The 17,703-nt window shown below is 41.2% G+C and overlaps 1 protein-coding gene across 1 annotated transcript in view; it reads left to right on the top strand.

The window, feature by feature from the left end:
* The window catches only part of LOC149805584 (xanthine dehydrogenase/oxidase-like), a 196,360-nt gene that overhangs the window by 172,597 nt on the left and 6,060 nt on the right, over positions 1-17,703 (top strand). The gene's annotated exons all lie outside the window — the stretch shown is intronic.

Raw genomic sequence — 17,703 nt, 5'->3', positions numbered from 1 at the left:
CTGAAAATATTAGAGTATTTAAGAAGAGATATCATGAGCATGTATGTGCTTCTAATATATAATGGAATTTAGTATTTTAATACTAAACATGTTAAAATAAACAGTAATTATTGCTATCTTCATATAATGTGCATTGTTATACTCTTCTTAGAGGGCCTCAAGGGAAAATAGTCCTTGACTAATGAGTCACCCTCTATAAACAAAGCATTGTTATTATTATTATTATTATTATTAAAATAAATCGAAGTAAACATGTTTAAAAATTAATTTTCTTAAAGTTTAGTCTACACTTATGGACAAAAGTTTGTTTTGTAATAAGTTGTTTACAAAATGAACATTACAATCTACAATCATGGGCAAAAAATTAAACACAAAATATATTTATACATAACTTATTTGTTCATTGATCTGTTCTGCAATCATTCTGTTTTACATGCCGTAAATTACATAATGTCAGTAAACTGTATCAAGAATTTCATCCCAGACTTCCTATTAAAAGAAATATTTGCAAACCCTATGACTGCAATATGTTTTTTATGACAGACATGCATTGGAGGAAATTCAGTAATTGATTATGTCCATCTATGTCCAATATGTCAATTCATTTATTATCTTAATTATTTTAATTGATTTATAGACATCCATAGCAAAAGTTACTTATCAAACTAATATTTGTAAAGTCCATCAATTTAGTGGACTGGTCATGTCATGTCTAGAAAAGACTCCAATTTCAACTCATTTTACAAGGCCCAAGGCAACTGATATATTCAGCTGTTTTAAAATATTTTCTAACTGAATCAGTGATTGTCAGGATGTTTATTTGAAAGCCCTGCACATATTGTGGTGTTTGTAAAGTTGCAAAAAAGGGTCAAATTTAGTAAAAATATCAGAAAGCTTACATTTGAACAATAAAATGAAATATGATATTAATAATGTGAGAAAGCCCAATTCCTTTGTAATATATTCTGACACTTGATCAAAGTTTAATTACTTGAAGTAAAATGTAACCTAACAGCTCAAAACAATCAAATGAATCAGTTCCAGGGATTACATGTACTTGACTTATTGATACTAGAGAGATGAGGCCCAGTTTTACACTGACTACCCAAAATTTGACCTTCAGTGACTTTAGTTTTGATTTAGGTTAGCATCTTTAGCATTTTTTGTCACAAAGGCTAGGTAGGTAGTTGAATCTTGATGAGTTCACCAGACATAGGTCACAATGACTTAAATTTCATGCTTCAGTGACTGATTAGGCTGTGTGTTGCAGGTCAGTTTTTTATGTAGATATATGACCACAGAGTCATATGAAAGGTGGATGGCAGGTTATTTATGCTCTGTAAACACAATTTTAGTTATAGCTTTTGAAGACATTGAAGATCCATCTGCATTGTTACATTGGTTTTTCTTTATTATGTTGGGGTAGTGGGTGAGCATAGGGATGGGGTGGGTGCTAACTCAAACAGTTGTTTTCACATGTGGAAGAAGAGTTGTTTTTTTTCATTAATTGTGTGTGTGTCTTGGATTTTTAACATTGCTTTAACAGTTTTTTAGTCATATCGCTAGAATGTCTGCAGTGTGGCAGTTTATAATGATGCCTAGCACTGGGGCATCATGTTGCAGACATGTAGCATGATGTCCCACCCAGTCACATTATCCTGACACCAGGCCTAAACTAACCTCTTAATGCTGACTGCCTAGCAAGACAGCTGTTAGTACCATTTTTGTAATTCTTTGATATGACTTGACCAGGGATCGAACCAATGACCTCCCACATCTGAGGCAGACACTCTAACCACTAGACCACCGGAGTGGTTATATTCATTAATGAGAAACACTTCAGCAGCAGAGGGGGTGAACAGACCGAAACTATTTTCACAATAAACCCCTCCGGGAAACTATTCCTCGATAGAGGGCTTATTTCGACGAAATAAACCCTTCTATTCAGAATACAGGACAAAAAAAAATGTCCCCGATCCCTCGAAGAGTTTCCAGGGACAAACTCGTTGAGTTTGCACTGACAACTTGGGTTACTTCAATAAATCTGAAACAGTTTCCGTGGCGGGGTCGTTATTGAAAAATCCATGGGTCGGGTCCATCCCCTCTGCTGCTCTACGAAATGAGTTTCCAAGGAAAAACATTTTTATGTTGCAAATAGTGTATCAAGTCCAATACGGTATCTTGTTCTGGGATCGTGTAAATTTATTGTCACAAATCCGTGCGGGATTCTTTGAGCGCGACTAAAGAAATTTTTAAATTTATTTAAATCCATATCGCCACCACACCAGGTTTGATGAATATTTCTCAGCGTGTGAACATCAACTCCATTAAACACAGCAAGAAGATTACAGTTATCCCTGATTACCTTTGGTATTTGTGTGTAACGTTGAGTAACATAAATCACATCAGTGTTTTTATGACGACCCCGGGAAAATATTCTTGCAGGATTTTTTTGCTTGTCCAGCATCACATCATCGTACACTACTAGGTTATTTATTTCCCCGTCGAGGTCCTCAACGCTGGGAGCTTCTTCAATATCAGTTATAAATTCAACAACATCCTCGTCACTCAGCGCTTTTGCACTTTCATTAAAATCTTTTATAACATCATAGCATCGCTGATCATCTACAGATGGTGCTACCAAATACAGCTTATCCCACTTCATCCACTTCATTATCAAGTTCAGCAACAACTGCGTTTTACCCGATCCTGACGGTCCAATGATAATCATTCTGATAGAATTTGGCAACACCGAATTATGCTTGATTGGCTCCCTTCGCCGCGTCGCAGAAAAGTCTGTAATTTCCATTTGTATACAAAGAATAATAATTATGGATCTATATTGTGTGAAGTGTCGGGCACGAACCCCTACGAATGATCTAACAACGGTTACAACAAAAAATAACAGACTAGCACTTTCTGGTACGTGTACGCAATGTGGCACAAAAAAATTTAAATTTCAAAAAAAAAACGAGGTGGTGACATTGCAGCCGCCCTCGGACGACTTCCAGGTACCCCTTGGGGAAAGTATCCCGGAGAAAAACATCTCCCAGGATACAATTACTGCGGTCCGGGAACACGACTAGATATCAGGCTTGACAGCAACGATCAGCCCAAACCCGGCGAGTATCCGATAAACGCTATCGACGCAGCGTGTCACATACATGATATTGCTTATCGAAGTAAAGATCTACAAGACAGGCATATCGCGGATGTGAAATTAATTCATGCACTAAGCGCCATAAAAAATAAATCATTTAGGGAGTCACTCGCTAATTGGTTAGTAAGATCAGCGATGAAATCTAAATTAGCATTAGGCGCTGGATAATTAATAACGATGCAGACAAGTCCAAGGACTTCCAACGCTAGTGTTTCCATGCAAGCGATTTATTATTCCCCAATCGGATATTGGAGAGGTAACTCAGCAATTAATAAACTCGCCAACGCGGCATCAGTAACACGCGAGGTTGCCAAAAATTGGCTATCAAAACAAGCAATATGGCAAATCTACCTACCACCACCTCGACAAATCAATTTTGCACATTTTGATGTTAGTACCCCCAATGAAGTTCATCAGGCTGACATACTATTCCTGCCTCATGATACTGTTCGTAGAAAAATATACAAATACGCGCTAACAGTAGTTGATGTTGCCAGTAGATACAAAGAAGCAGAACCGTTAGCGACTAAAACAGCGTCCGAAGTCGCCTCTGCGTTTAAACGAATTTATCAACGAGGACCTCTAAACTGGCCCCGATTATTACAAGTTGATCCTGGCAAGGAATTTCAGGGCGTGGTGTCATCACTGACAAAGCAGCATAACGTTGTTATACGACGAGGACATACTGAAATTCATCGGGATCAGGCAATTGTTGAGCGATTTAATAGAACACTCGCTGAGAGATTATTCGGATACCAGTACGCGAGGGAATTCATTTACGATACGAGATCTCGTGAATGGGTTGCAAGACTGCCAAACGTGATAGCCGCACTGAATAATGAAATTACCAGAACAACAAACATGAGGCCTGTAAATGCAATCACAAAAAAATATATACCCCACGTCAGTGAACGTGTTTCAACGCAGCCAACGACGCTAGTGTCCCCACTACTGGGTAATGTCACCGTTAGGTATTTATACGAACCAGGCGAACTAGAAGGAGGAAAAAAAAGAGCAACCGATCCCACATGGAGTGTTACTACACATAAGATATCCAGCATAACCAGATCAACTGGGAGAAACGCAATCTACAGATTAGATTCGACTGCTCCTCAGCGTGGATTTACACGCGAGCAACTTCAGGTGATTCCCACGGATACACAATTACCGCCACGATCACTTAAATAACTGCAGCAACACCTCTGCATCGGTTACACTCAAGACAGGTCAACATCACATTTTCACGTGTATGACCGCGACTGCTATCTATTCTATCTACGGTGAATTGCCTTGGGTCGTTTTTCGAATACTGCCACAGCAATAAACAATTACAACTCGCACAGTGATTATTCTGCTGTTGTTGTAATTGTATTACAAATTCAACATCCAAACTTGGATCAAACTCTCTACCATTTTTTTTGTCGCTCTGTTTGTAACCGGCTAATTTCTTTCTTATTGTATCATCAGCGATTGATCTGTTGATGCTGTCGTTGATAACATCATCTAATACAATTCTTCGTAACTGAGCTATCCTTCTTACTCTTGACACGGCTAAATAAACTAAATTTGACCACTCGATGCGATCATCAACGATCCAAACTGTTGTATCTGAAATAGTTAGTCCCTGCGAACTATGGATGGTCATAGCGTATCCTAGCGTCCACGGGGATTTATTCATCGCTAGTGCCTGTTCAACAGCATCGATGTCAACTAACACAATATCATTTAATACTAAATTCTGTTTCTCCACCGACGACGCGCGCGTTGGAATATCAACATCAATATTCTGCAATCGCGTATCAGCTGGTCTATAACACAATGGCACTACCAGCATTGGAAATTTCTTCTGATGTAACTGAAATAACCGCTGCTGAAGTGTGTCCCTGACTATCTTTCTACTTGCCACTATGAGATCACTTGGTTTCCACGTTTCCCAAAAGTCGCTCAGCTCCGTCTCTGGAATTATTTCACGCATTATCTCACATTGGACTTTATCGTTTTGTAGCCTGATCAACGCCTTAAACTCTTTCAGCGTTTCATCGAGTGCTCTAACATCGTTAGTTATTTCCTCATAATAATCTACAAAAGTTTTCAGCCACGTGTGTGGAGATTCACCTGTAAATGGCGGTGGTTGACCATGATCGCCGCACATCACCACTGCGGTATTTTTCTTTAGCAGCCAATCCAGAAACTGTTTTAATATATCTAACGGCACAGTGTCTATCTCATCCCAGATTATTATTCCAGGGATATATTTCGTTCCCATTCGTTCAGGTGTCCACGTGCCGCCGCTGTATTTGAAAAAACTGTGATACGTACACGCGTTAACCTTTCGTTGTCTCATCTCCCTGGCAAGTCTATGTGTGGGAGTCAACACAATCATATCAGAGTTTCTAAATAATTCTATCGCTCGAGTTGTTTTACCGGAACCACCAGCCCCGTTGAGATAAACTGTTTTGTGTCTCACAACAGGATCGTGCACCGGCGGCAGCGAAGTTGTCGTAGAAATTGAAAATTTCCCAGATATTTCTGCGCCGCGATATTCATCCTCGATTTCAACATCAGCCGATTCACAATATCCATGCAACATTTCATTTTTTATTCTCCATGAACCCCACGATGGATCATTCGGTATAACCTTATTTAACGCCGCTAAGTGTTTTTTATCGATATAGAATGAATCCGTTGCAACTCTCACTGCGTCAACGGGAAACCTATTAATCATCGACAATAGGTTTATTGATACATAAGCTAGCATCGAAGATCTCAAATGTGTGTACTGAGATGATTCTCCGTCGATATAACTAACAACAGTTCCTAATTTTTCCCCGTTTGACAAAAACACATCTTCGCGGGTACAAAACGTATTATTCGTGGCGGCATCAGCGACAATAAGATCCAATTCGGCCTCGTCCATGATTAATCGACTATGATGTAGTTTATGATCATACGCTCCACCTTGAGTAAATTTTCCTATTATTCTTCGTCCTAGATCTTTTGCGGTGCTTTCATCAGTTCGGGGAGCTCTTTCGATGATAGTGTCGATAAACGATTCTGGATATTCTCGGAAATTTTCAATTTCTACGGTGACTTGCGGAGTTGGCAACCAAACTTCAGTTTGACAATCATAGCATATAATCGCTTCACTGACCGTCAGCGACAGTAGTATTTGACTGTCAAGCATGTATCGCAATAACACTATCGGTGCCCATCGCTTCTCAACGAAATGTTTACCAAACCAAGCATAACACACAGGATGTAAACCCGTAGCGAGTTTAAACGACGACACACAAGCAACCCCGGTCAGGTCAAAATCAGGCAATGGTCCGTTTATGGCAACTCTTGTCATCGAGCTTGTAATATGACCAAACCGTTTAAAATACTCACTACATTCTCCCCGCCCAAGAAAACTTCCTGGATAACACGCCGTCATATCCACGGATATCATATCGCGGTGATCATACTGGGTATTCCACAAACCACCGTGTCCGTATTCGATACAGCTCTGTTGAATATCCTCGAGAAAACTCTTCGGGGTTGGTCTCCATGAATTTCGTTCTCGGGCTATATGCGTGACAACACCCGGGACAGTAAAACACTGCGTCAGTAACGTATCAGTGTTCGTCGCATGATATTTTTCTGCGAGTTTTTTCATTTCGTGATGTAATGCCGCCGTTCTGTATACCTCCCCGTTGGGTTTCACAAACTGATCAAACTCTCCCTCGAGGTCACTTCGGAATAACCACACCGACACTGGATCGGTTTTACTTATATGATAAATAAAATCAAACATGGAAACTCTTCGAGTTTCACCACTAGTGGTTCCCATGATAGCATTTTCCAATTCCGGATAATACTTTACAACACGGTCTCGAGGAAATATCCTAACCGAGTCAGTCCAGGCGTGACTGTTATGATCGATAATAGTTATTGGTGCTCCACGGGAATCATATTTACTCTTGTACAATACCTCACCGGTCAACGATGAAACCGTTATAGGAAATTTTAGTAATCGTTCGAGCTCGGCAACATCATTTATTGACGCTCCTTCATCCACTACTTTTGCCGCCCACGCTGTTATTTTAGTCTGTCTTAGCGGTGTTAGGCCGTTTCCTCGCGCGGCATTTTTAAAATGTTCCATTACTCGCTCGGCTACACAATTCAACCCTGGGGATTTTATCAATGACTCTGACATCTTCATCGGTTTGAGTTTATCAACGCGTGGTTTCTTCATCGGATAAATTCCATAAATGACTGCGGTCACAGGATACGCTCTGGCATAATACGGTGTATCAATCCCAACAAGTACTCCCGGGTTTGAGTCTTTGGTTACGACGACGGTTTTCCCCCGCCGGGCATCAAGAATAGGGTCTAGTTTGTCTCTGATAATCCATGTTGTTTCACCTGTTTCCGTGTCGTCGACTCCAACAATAAATTTTATCTGTATGAAATATCTTCTATCGTCGAGATACCCAATTATGTTACGCGCGATTGTATCGTTGATGGTACCATCAATGATGGCATTGGAAGTCTCTGACTTAGAAACGCTCGCGTTTCCAGAAATGATTTTATACGAAGACCACACATGTGCAGCACCATCACGACGAAACTCTTCTTTGGCGTTCTTGATAACACCAATTACGAGTGTGAGTTCTCGTCGTCGTCGATCAAAAGTTAACCGGTCAAGATCGAATCGACCCCGTGCAGGTTTTATTCTGGATAGTCTTGAGAAACTCATTATTATAATTAGGATAAGTATTTAAATAGACAGGTATATTATATATAATGAACGGAAACTCAAAGAGTTTCTCTGGTGCGCAAGCGCACTCATGCAAGTGGATCAAACTAAATTCGACCGTGCCATGTAACAAATTATGCAGGCGCGAATACTGTGGACAACATGCTCAACAGGTCCGCCGTGGAAGTCTAGGACCGACGCCGTGTATCAAATGTGGCATTGGAACACGGGGGAAAACGCAATTATGTTTAGCGTGTGGTGGAAAACGCTATCGAGCACTAAAATGGTATTACTATAAAAAAAATCCAGACTCGAACACGTTCTCGGAGCGTGATTACATAAATAAGTTTTCAGATAAATTATGAATTAGATAAATGGTTTTCTTATAGTATAATGAATCAAGAATTCGTCCCCGAACAAAAATTTGTTCCACATCCAACTATTCCTAAATATGAAGCAAATCACGATGGGGTAGTACGAAACTGTAGGCTGAAGAAGCCAATCGGTGCTGCAAATAATGCTGGTTATTTGGTGTTTACTAGCCCCACAAGGAAGTATTTATGTCACCGTTTCGTTTACGAATGTCATCATGGACTGATCAAGGATGGTTTTGTTGTTGATCACATTAACGGTGATATACTTGATAACTCTATAAACAATCTTCGCATGGTCACCCAGAGCAAGAACTGCCTGTCGGGTAAAACAGGACGTAGTAAAAAAGTTGCAAGACCTGTCCGGGGTCGTAATACACAGACCGGCGACGAAATAGTATTCCGGTCGATATACGCCGCCGCGAAGTATTACGATATTTGTCCACCTTCTGTACAGAATGTCGCAGCTGGGATTAACAAAACAGCATTTTCAAAACGACTAAAACAAAAAATCTCATTTTGTTATATCGTCGACGACGATAACTCGAAAACGAAAAATGTTTCAACTTTGTAAGTCTAAGACTTCTCAGTTAGATAAAAAAAAAATAGTTATAATATATGAATCGCACGAGTATTAATGTCGTAATTGATGAAATTCAAAAATTGAAAAATCGGGGGTTTAATATTTTAACAGACGTTGAAACAATTATGTCAGATTTTGAAACCTTGAATGAGCTATCAACGAAGAAGAATACTCTTCCCGCGAGATACAGGTTCATTAAGAAGTTGCAAAATCGCATTTACAAATCACTTGCCACGGTTACTGACGAACAGGTATCTGAATTTATCCCGTTGACGCGTGCAGTTGAAAGTATTCGTCTTACACTATCACACGAGTATGAGACTCAAAAATTAATTAACTCCAGAGTGAGAAAATTAAAAAGTCAAATAAAGAATTCCGACGTAGAAACGCTAGCGTTTCCAGAAATGCAAGGACTTCTGGATACATTAAGCATTTCTGCGACTTCCAACGAGAGCGTTTCTGGAAATGCAAGCATTTCTGGAAATGCAAGCATTTCTGGAAATGCAAGCATTTCTGTGGAAGTCTAACGTGGAAATGTCTTCCCCCATTGGAAACCCAATGGTAAAAAAAAAGTATTATTTTTTTTTGTCTTTGAAATTCTACTGTGGAAACGCTAGCGTTTCTGGATATGCAAGCATGGAAGTCCAAAGGACTTCTCAAGTCTTTAGACTTCTCAGAACTCTTTGAGTTTCCACGCTAGAGTTTCAAAATTTGCTTGAGTGTTTCAGCATCAATACACGAATGAGAATAGTTCATGATGTGTTCTTGGTCACAAAAAACTGTGATCGTGTGATACTTCTGTAACTGTTCTTGTTGTGGCCGTGTCAACAAGAAGTCTTCGTTGCCGTGGTCGTCAACGACTATTCCGACGGGGAACTCGACAGTGTCAAGTTCCGAATACTGTTCCGAGAAACTCTTTGAGTTTCCAGAAACGCCAGCGGTTCCAAATGCAGTCCTGATTGCCGCGTTGAGAATTTGTTTGTCATGTACGCGAACTCGGATATGGATATACTCGTGCATTATACACAACTGCAATTTTTTAAATGTGGAAACGCTCTGCGTGAGAAACTCTTCGAGTTTCAGGATTTCACCAGTAGGTTTATACTAACAGTCTCGCCACGCAGGTCCAACAAATTCCCCCGTTGGTCGACGAGTTTGAAATTTATCGTTGACAACCACGGATTATTACACCGCAGATAGACCACATTGATTGGTTCTTGCACAATCAAAAAACCCGGTGGATCTTTTGGTGTGAACGTATACAGGATAAACCCCTGCGTCGCCATCGTTGTGTCAGCGCTAGCGCTGTAGCTACCGTCGATGACGTCACATACAAGATTGACCGCGACCACATCTGTGATCGAAACGATCCCGGGTGAGATGTGTCTGCCATCGGATGCTGTACTGTTGTCGTGTCTTAAAATAACAGGTTGTGATTTTATTCGCGAGTACGCGTCGGAAATATCTTCAAAAGATTCCGCGATGAGATCAGAGACTGATTTTCTCAGCGTGTGCGTGTTATATCCAGGAAGTTTAAAATCTGAAATATCCTTCACGGGAATACCAAATCGGGATGCAAAATTCGATCTTTTTTGGGTTCCATAATCGCCTTTGAGATCCAGTAGATTCTGAATTACTTTTTGATTCATAAATTCCATCGTGGATACGAGTTTGTTTAGTTTTTCTATGGTGGTGATAATGTTCGTGCGTGGTTTTGTTATATCAGAGATATAATCTTGAAAATATACTCGCAACAGGTCTAGCTGTTGTTTATGTGCTTGTTTGATCGGATTAAAAAAATGAGCTTCTATGTCTTCTGGAAGGTATTCACGGAATCTCCCGTCTTCGAAAATTACATATATTATATCCAAGGGGTGTCTATCTAATGTTGAAAACCGGGCTTGGCCTGATCGTAATTGATCTGGAAATAATAAATGCTCGCCGTACACGAGGTCGTGCAGTTCTTGTTTATCGGTCTCGAAATCCAATTTTTCAGGTTTTGGTGGACCCGGTTCGACCTCGGGTCGTTTTTGTGGCCATCCTAATACTGTTCGAAGAGAGCTGCTATAAATATCCACGGCGTATCCCGGTGTTGAGATTTCAATGACCGCAGACAGCGTTGGTTCGTGCGCGGTCACAGATATTTTGGCTTCCTTGCCGGTGATTCGTTTTATTTGGCGTTGTATCTCCGCGTTGATTTCTTCGATCTGATAACTCCCAGTGGGTAGCGTAATTGTATCCCAGTCGAATTCGTCAGAGTCGGCTTTGCTTTTCCACGAAAACACAAACGAATTATTTGGCTGCTGACCACCAAATAATGCCGCTCTGACATTAGGCCAGCTGTGATACACACTGAGCTTTGCTAATGCGATTTCGTTCACGGCAATTGGAGTTCGAAAATTAATACCGAATTCTGGTGTCGTCGAGGACACTGAGATCATTGTGGTCCTTACCGGTGTTGTGTTTGTGACTATTTGTTGAAGCAGTTCTTGTGGCGTTGCCATCAGTGACATTATTTATTTGTTTAGTTTTCAAATAGTCATTGTACGCATCTGACATTAGTTTAAATTCAGAATCTGATATCGACGCGGCGTCGCTGGATTGCACGTCTAACGATGATGATATCAGCGATGATAATTTCTGATATGCGGTCGTGGCTGTATTTAATTTTGTCGTGTAATCGTGTAATTTTGTGTTAGCACACGAGGATATTTTTTTTGCTATGATGCCGAAAACTCCTGCCGCGGTAGTGGTCGTACAAACAGAGATCGTGGCAGCGACTACTGCTGTTACCGGAGTGACCGCTGATAGTATTACTCCCGCGGATGCAACAACGGCGGATACTGAATAAACCATAACGTCCAGCACTGTTATGCGTCTGCGGTATTTTTTTACTTTTTGGGACGTCGCGTCGATGACAGTTTTTAACTCAGATTGCCACTCACGGACTTGATTGTATCGATATTGTTGAGCATCTGGAAATCCTTCGGATTTCAACGTTGACATTTATTTAAAATCGCTGGTAATTTTCAATTACGCGGTCACCAACTCAGGCGTTGCAGCGACGAATTCCAAACACCACCAGTAAGATGTTGATGTTAAAGTATCGTCGGCGGCTTCAAGCATAAATGTTTCCTCGGTTCCGCTGTTTAGTATTACGGTTACAACCCCGGAATACTTATCGGTGGAATGTCTCCAGGGAAACGTTGTGAAGATTTCAAATTTAGCGGCTGAAAACACAGACAACCTGTAAACACCGGTGGCTGTTGCTGGGTATTTGATAGTGTTATTTTGTCGTGACCATGTTGCGAATCCCGATGATACCGTGAATACGATGTTGGTGATATGCCCGGGAGTAATTCCAGTGGGAACTTTAATCAAACTGGTTTTGTTAACGATATCAGGAATACCCGATACTATATCGTGCTGTGTTTGTTTGATCGTGTTAATGTCGGTCTTTACATCAGCGAGTTTTACATCGACGACTGGAGGATTCCCAAAGAACTTATCCACGGTCTCATCAGTTTTTGTGAAGTTTCTTCGAAGTCTTGTAAACGCGCCCACGTGAACATCATACTCTGCACGCAGCGTATTTAGTTTACCGCTGACGATGTCCACGTATTGTTTGTTTGACGCATCCTGGTCGGATTCGGGATTCGCTAACGCGGTTATTTTGTTGCCGCTCATGTCAAGTCCGCCGGTCATTACGTCGCCGGATTTTGTTACTTTGTCGCTGACTAGGCCAGCAACGAGTTGGTACTGCGCGTCGACGTATTGTTTATTTGCGGCATCTTCGAGACCTTCCGGATTTTTTAGAACGGTTATTTTGTTGCCGCTCAGGCTGAGTTCGCCGGTCATTGTGTCACCGGTTTTTTTCACGCACTTGTCAACACCTTTATCAATACTGTCTTTGATGCTTGCGATTGATATATTCGAGTCCTTGATCCGGCCGCCATCACTAAATGCAACGAAGTTATCCTTGATAGCTCCAAGAACTCTGCGAATTATATCATTCCACTTAATGTTGCTCGTTCTTAGTTTTCCTTGCCTGTCTTGAAAAATAGCAACTTCATCTGGGTCAACTCCAGCTATATTCAAAAGATTATCGATTTCATCTCGGGTCGCATATTTTGAGAGATCAACATCTGTGCTTGATTTACCTCTTCGCGCGGAAGGTCTTCCGTAAATATCAACCATTATTCTTATTGCTGTTTTTCAAATGCTAAGCATTGGAAACACTAGCATTTCTCGATGCGGTATATTCATACACTGCTCGATGCGGAGGAGTTGCTGGATTTCTTGAGATTGCATCAAGAACGTTCAATACTTCGCGACCACAAATGGGCGGATCAATTAATGTTTGTGTTGGTAGCGTCGACTGCCACACTGGAACATTATAAAATCTGCTGTTGAGAGTGCGAGGCACTCCGCGGACATACCTGAGAAACTCAACTGGCGGTGCTAAACCGTACGAATCGAAATAAATAATTCCACGTGGATCGATCGCGTAAGCAACCCAGTGAGTTCCAGGACCATCTTTGTTGTCGAGATTGATAATGCCAGTTTCTGGATTCCGCGGCCGCGTCGGTAATTGATCTCGCATAAATACCCCCCGGAAATGTTTTATACGCAATTTTTTAACAGCATCGAGTAAATCAAAATTGCTCAACGGCGTTAGAATTTTTTTGGATACCATGATGGTGGAGTTCCTGGTAGTCTTAGACCGCGTCCCTTTTTTTTGTACCCGTGTCCGGTTGCCTTCTTTAGTGCCATTCCAGCTGCCGGTCCAAGTGCACCGAGTGCTATCGCCTGTGCTGCCGCTGGTGATGGAGTTCCCGATAATCTTAGACCGACGCGCCCCCCCTTATATCCGTTTCCGGTTGCCTTCTTTAGTGCCATTCCAGCTGCGGTTCCAACTGCACCTAACGCTGCAGCTTTTGCCGCTGCGCCAAGTAATCCTGGAATTGCAGCAGCTAGTATTGGGATGAGGGGAAATATTCCACCGGTTTTAGTCATGTCCTTGATAGCTGCAGCAGAGAAATCAAGTCGGACACCGGTTTTTGCTGTTAGTGCCTTATTAAAATGTTTAAGCTGAGTATTAGTCAACGACAGCTTGTTTGGACCACCAACAAGTTGATCTCGTCGCAACGTTATTGATGTCCCGCACGTGCCTGCGTTCTTCGATTGCAATTTCTTCGTTTGACCGGAAGTCAAGGTGACATTAACGTGACTGTATGACATTATATCCTAAGTTTGATTTTAATTGCGTTACATATTCTCGATTGGAGCGTCAATAACTCTCATTCGTCCGCCAACACCTTCAAGCAGCATTGCTTTATCGGAGAGTATGACAGCGATCGCTCTAAAACCAGCAGGCGGGCCGAGGGGAAACTCACCTACACGAGCTTTGAAGTGTATATCAACGACAGATTGTTTTGTTAGATCCAAATGTTCCAGCGAAAAGTAATAAATCGGATACAGCGTTGTAAAATCCAGTTGTGATATCTGCAACCCGGTATCAATATTTTGATCACGTCCCATAAATGTCATCAAACGATGATACGCCCGTGCAACTTCATTTCGCTCATAATCTATCAGTATATCCTCGGATGGTTCCTGATGCCCGTTTATTCGCAGCGAAACCTCAGAGACACCAAGTTTGTCAAATATCATATTACTCTGTAGTTGGGAAGACAACCTCGCATTTTGCTGGAGTGCAACAAAAATATGTCGCGGCGCTGATATTCCCTGTTGTGATGCTATGTGCCACGTGAACTGCCCAGCACCGGCACCTTGAATGGAATCTGTTGATGTTGTTAACCACGATATCAGTGATTTACCACCTGTGTCCATGAAAGAGAGTAATCGTTGCTCTTCAGTGATCGATGGGGACATCACTGGCATCCACAAAGCAAGCTTGAATAATATTACTTTACCGCCAGCAACACCGTCTTCTCGCCAGATAGCGTCAACGTCATCACTTTTTCGGTTAAGTACAACTGTATGATTGGCTCCAAAAATAACCTTTCTGACATGTCTGCAAAATCCAAAGATGTGAGACAGTGGAATTGCGCATGAAAATCTCCTACGTTCACCTGATAACATTAATTTACGTGTAGCAAAACCTAAATTGTAATCTGGACTAGGCCTTAATATTGGAAATGCAGCACCTGGCCTGGCCGCAAATCCAGCCGGTTGCGGGTCTGCAGCAGTGCCTTGTGCTGTTTGTACTTGAATAGCAGATCTGTGTTCGGGATGATCAGAATTATCCTTAGCGAACATCATAGTCGGACCAGCTGATCTAGTGTAATCATCTGAGTATCTCGCTAATCCCAGGATTGTTGTAGCAACGTCAACATTATCCTGAATTATTTCAATTTCTCTTCCGTCAATGCTGTATGAAGCACTTTTGAACAGCGCCATGATACCGTTGTTAACAAAACCAACTCGAACATTAGCTCCGTATGCTGTATTAGCGGCAACATCTGTTACAAGTTCACCCGTGACTTCAAGAAATGCTTCAGCGGGCAGGAAATATCTACTTGTATCCTGGACTCGTAATTCAATTCGTCCGCGTTGATTAGGTACTGTTGCCTCATAAGAATAATACTGATAATCGCGCACGGACTCATCTTTTAGTGTTGGTGCATCCATATCGAACGCTGGATCAGATATAGGTTTGAACATTATATAAAATTATTGTCTTCTAAAACGAAGACCACTTCGAGAAATTCCGCTTCCTGATATCAAGCTTGTATTTATTTGTTCGGGTGTTTGGGTTACAAGCTCTGCAAGTTTTTGATTGGCAGCCTGATTTATTACTTTACTGACGTCCGCGGGCATAAGTTCAGTACTGGCCAGTTTCACCGGTGGCGGTTTTTTTGATCTGCGAATTAACCGTGACAGTCTGTCCTTGATTGACGCGAATGCCTTCCCGGCGAGATCACCAACAGATCCAAGGGCTTTATCCTTGACAACATCAATAGCTTTCATCGACAATTGTTTTGCAATCGGGATCACCTTAGGGGCTATTCTTGAAAACAAACCAGTAATTGTATCACCGAGACCATCTCCGTAGGTTGCTCTGTAGACTGGTAATCGCGAGTTCACTACGCGGACTGGTAACACGCTAGCGTGTCTAGGTTGAGAATTGTGCACGATCATTTTATTTAATTATTGTTTCTCTAACTAAATTTGCTAGTCGCTGTGGTAACCGTCTGCGAGTTCATCAATGAGTCCCCGGTAAACGCCGATATCCATAATGCCACGCTGAAATAGTCTCTGACAGATATCTGCGGCTTCATTTATAATTTCCGGAGAGTTGTTTCCGGCGCGTTTTCCTCCTATGAGAACTTCTAACCGTGATACGTCATTGACGATATTGTCAGGACAGATGTGGTTGTTATATCCGCGACCGGTGTATCCTTTTCCCATTTTTTTCTTTAGTTTTGCTGATGTTTTAACAATTTCATCAAATATAGATCTTTCCCTTTTTTCTATCTTTTCTACCTTAGAGTAGGTACCCTTTTTCGGTATTCCTTTTTGTAATTTTTCCCTTTCCTCCTTTAAATCTTTTAATTCATTTTGTAATTCTTTTATTTTGCTTTTCAGTATTTCCTCTTCTGATATATCGGGGGGGATGGGCGACGAAACAGGAGTGGTAAAATCATCATCAGGAGCGCTAGCGCCCATTTGTTCAGGTGATGAAATTTCAGGCACTGGATCAGGCAGTGTTATTGCGGGGTCTATTTTTAGAGCTGGTGGTTTCTTCTTCTGTAGTCTCGACTGTTTTTTCATTTCCTTTTCCTGTATTTTTTTCTTCTTTTCTTCCTCCCTTTCCTGCATTTTCATTTCCTTTTCCTGTATTTTTTTCTTTTTTTCTTCCTCCCTTTCCTGCATTTTCATTTCCATTTCCTGTATTTTTGCCTGCCTTTCCCTTTCCTTTGCCTTCATTTGTTGGTCTCTTAGTTCCTTATTAACCCCAATTACGCCAGTTTTTATAAAATTATAGGTATCATCAGTGCTAGATATTCGAGAAATACCTCGGTTTACTTTGTAAACATAATCCCTCCAATCAGCCTGGGTTATACCCGAGGCAGCTCCTGGTTTTAGAAAATTTTGCCGGTTAGGATAATTTAAGACAATCCAAGTAGAAAACTCCTTAAGTTCATCCACGCTAGTAAGTGGAATATTTTTTATCTCAGTAATACCATCTTCGGTAAATTTATTAATAAATGTTTCCTTAGCAACTGTCACTACTCCGGCGGCACCTGGATCAACTACAGCACCTTCATCTGCCTGTTGCTGTTTAAGTTCTTCTACTGCTTGAAGTAACCCTCGTTTTGTTTTGGTAGGGTCAGCAGGATCAGTTTTTCCTACAATTGCAGTTTTAACTTCACCAGTAGCTGCTGTAATAGGCTTAAATAATTCCTCCGCAGATGTTGCAAACTCAACTCGCGCTTCTTGTCTTGCTCGTAATTTTTCTTTAACGGAATCATGGACCGGAATAAATTTTTTAATCGCGGCTAGTCGTTGTCGTGCCAATCTAGTTGTGAATGCTTCTCCAATATTTGCCATTATTTATTTGTCCACGATTTAATTTTCCCGCGAAAACTCTTCGAGGGATCGGGGACATTTTTTTTTGTCCTGTATTCTGAATAGAAGGGTTTATTTCGTCGAAATAAGCCCTCTATCGAGGAATAGTTTCCCGGAGGGGTTTATTGTGAAAATAGTTTCGGTCTGTTCACCCCCTCTGCTGCTACTTCTCATTTCAATCATTAGGGATTTCTCATGAAAATAGTGATGCTAATGAGTACCCAGATAATTCTTTACTTTTCTGAGTGGTAATTGT

Source organism: Sinohyriopsis cumingii, chromosome 2 (assembly GCF_028554795.1).
Source record: "Sinohyriopsis cumingii isolate HCF-2022 chromosome 2, ASM2855479v2, whole genome shotgun sequence".
Lineage (NCBI taxonomy): Eukaryota > Metazoa > Mollusca > Bivalvia > Unionida > Unionidae > Sinohyriopsis > Sinohyriopsis cumingii.
This window is presented reverse-complemented; position numbering and strand designations above follow the sequence as displayed.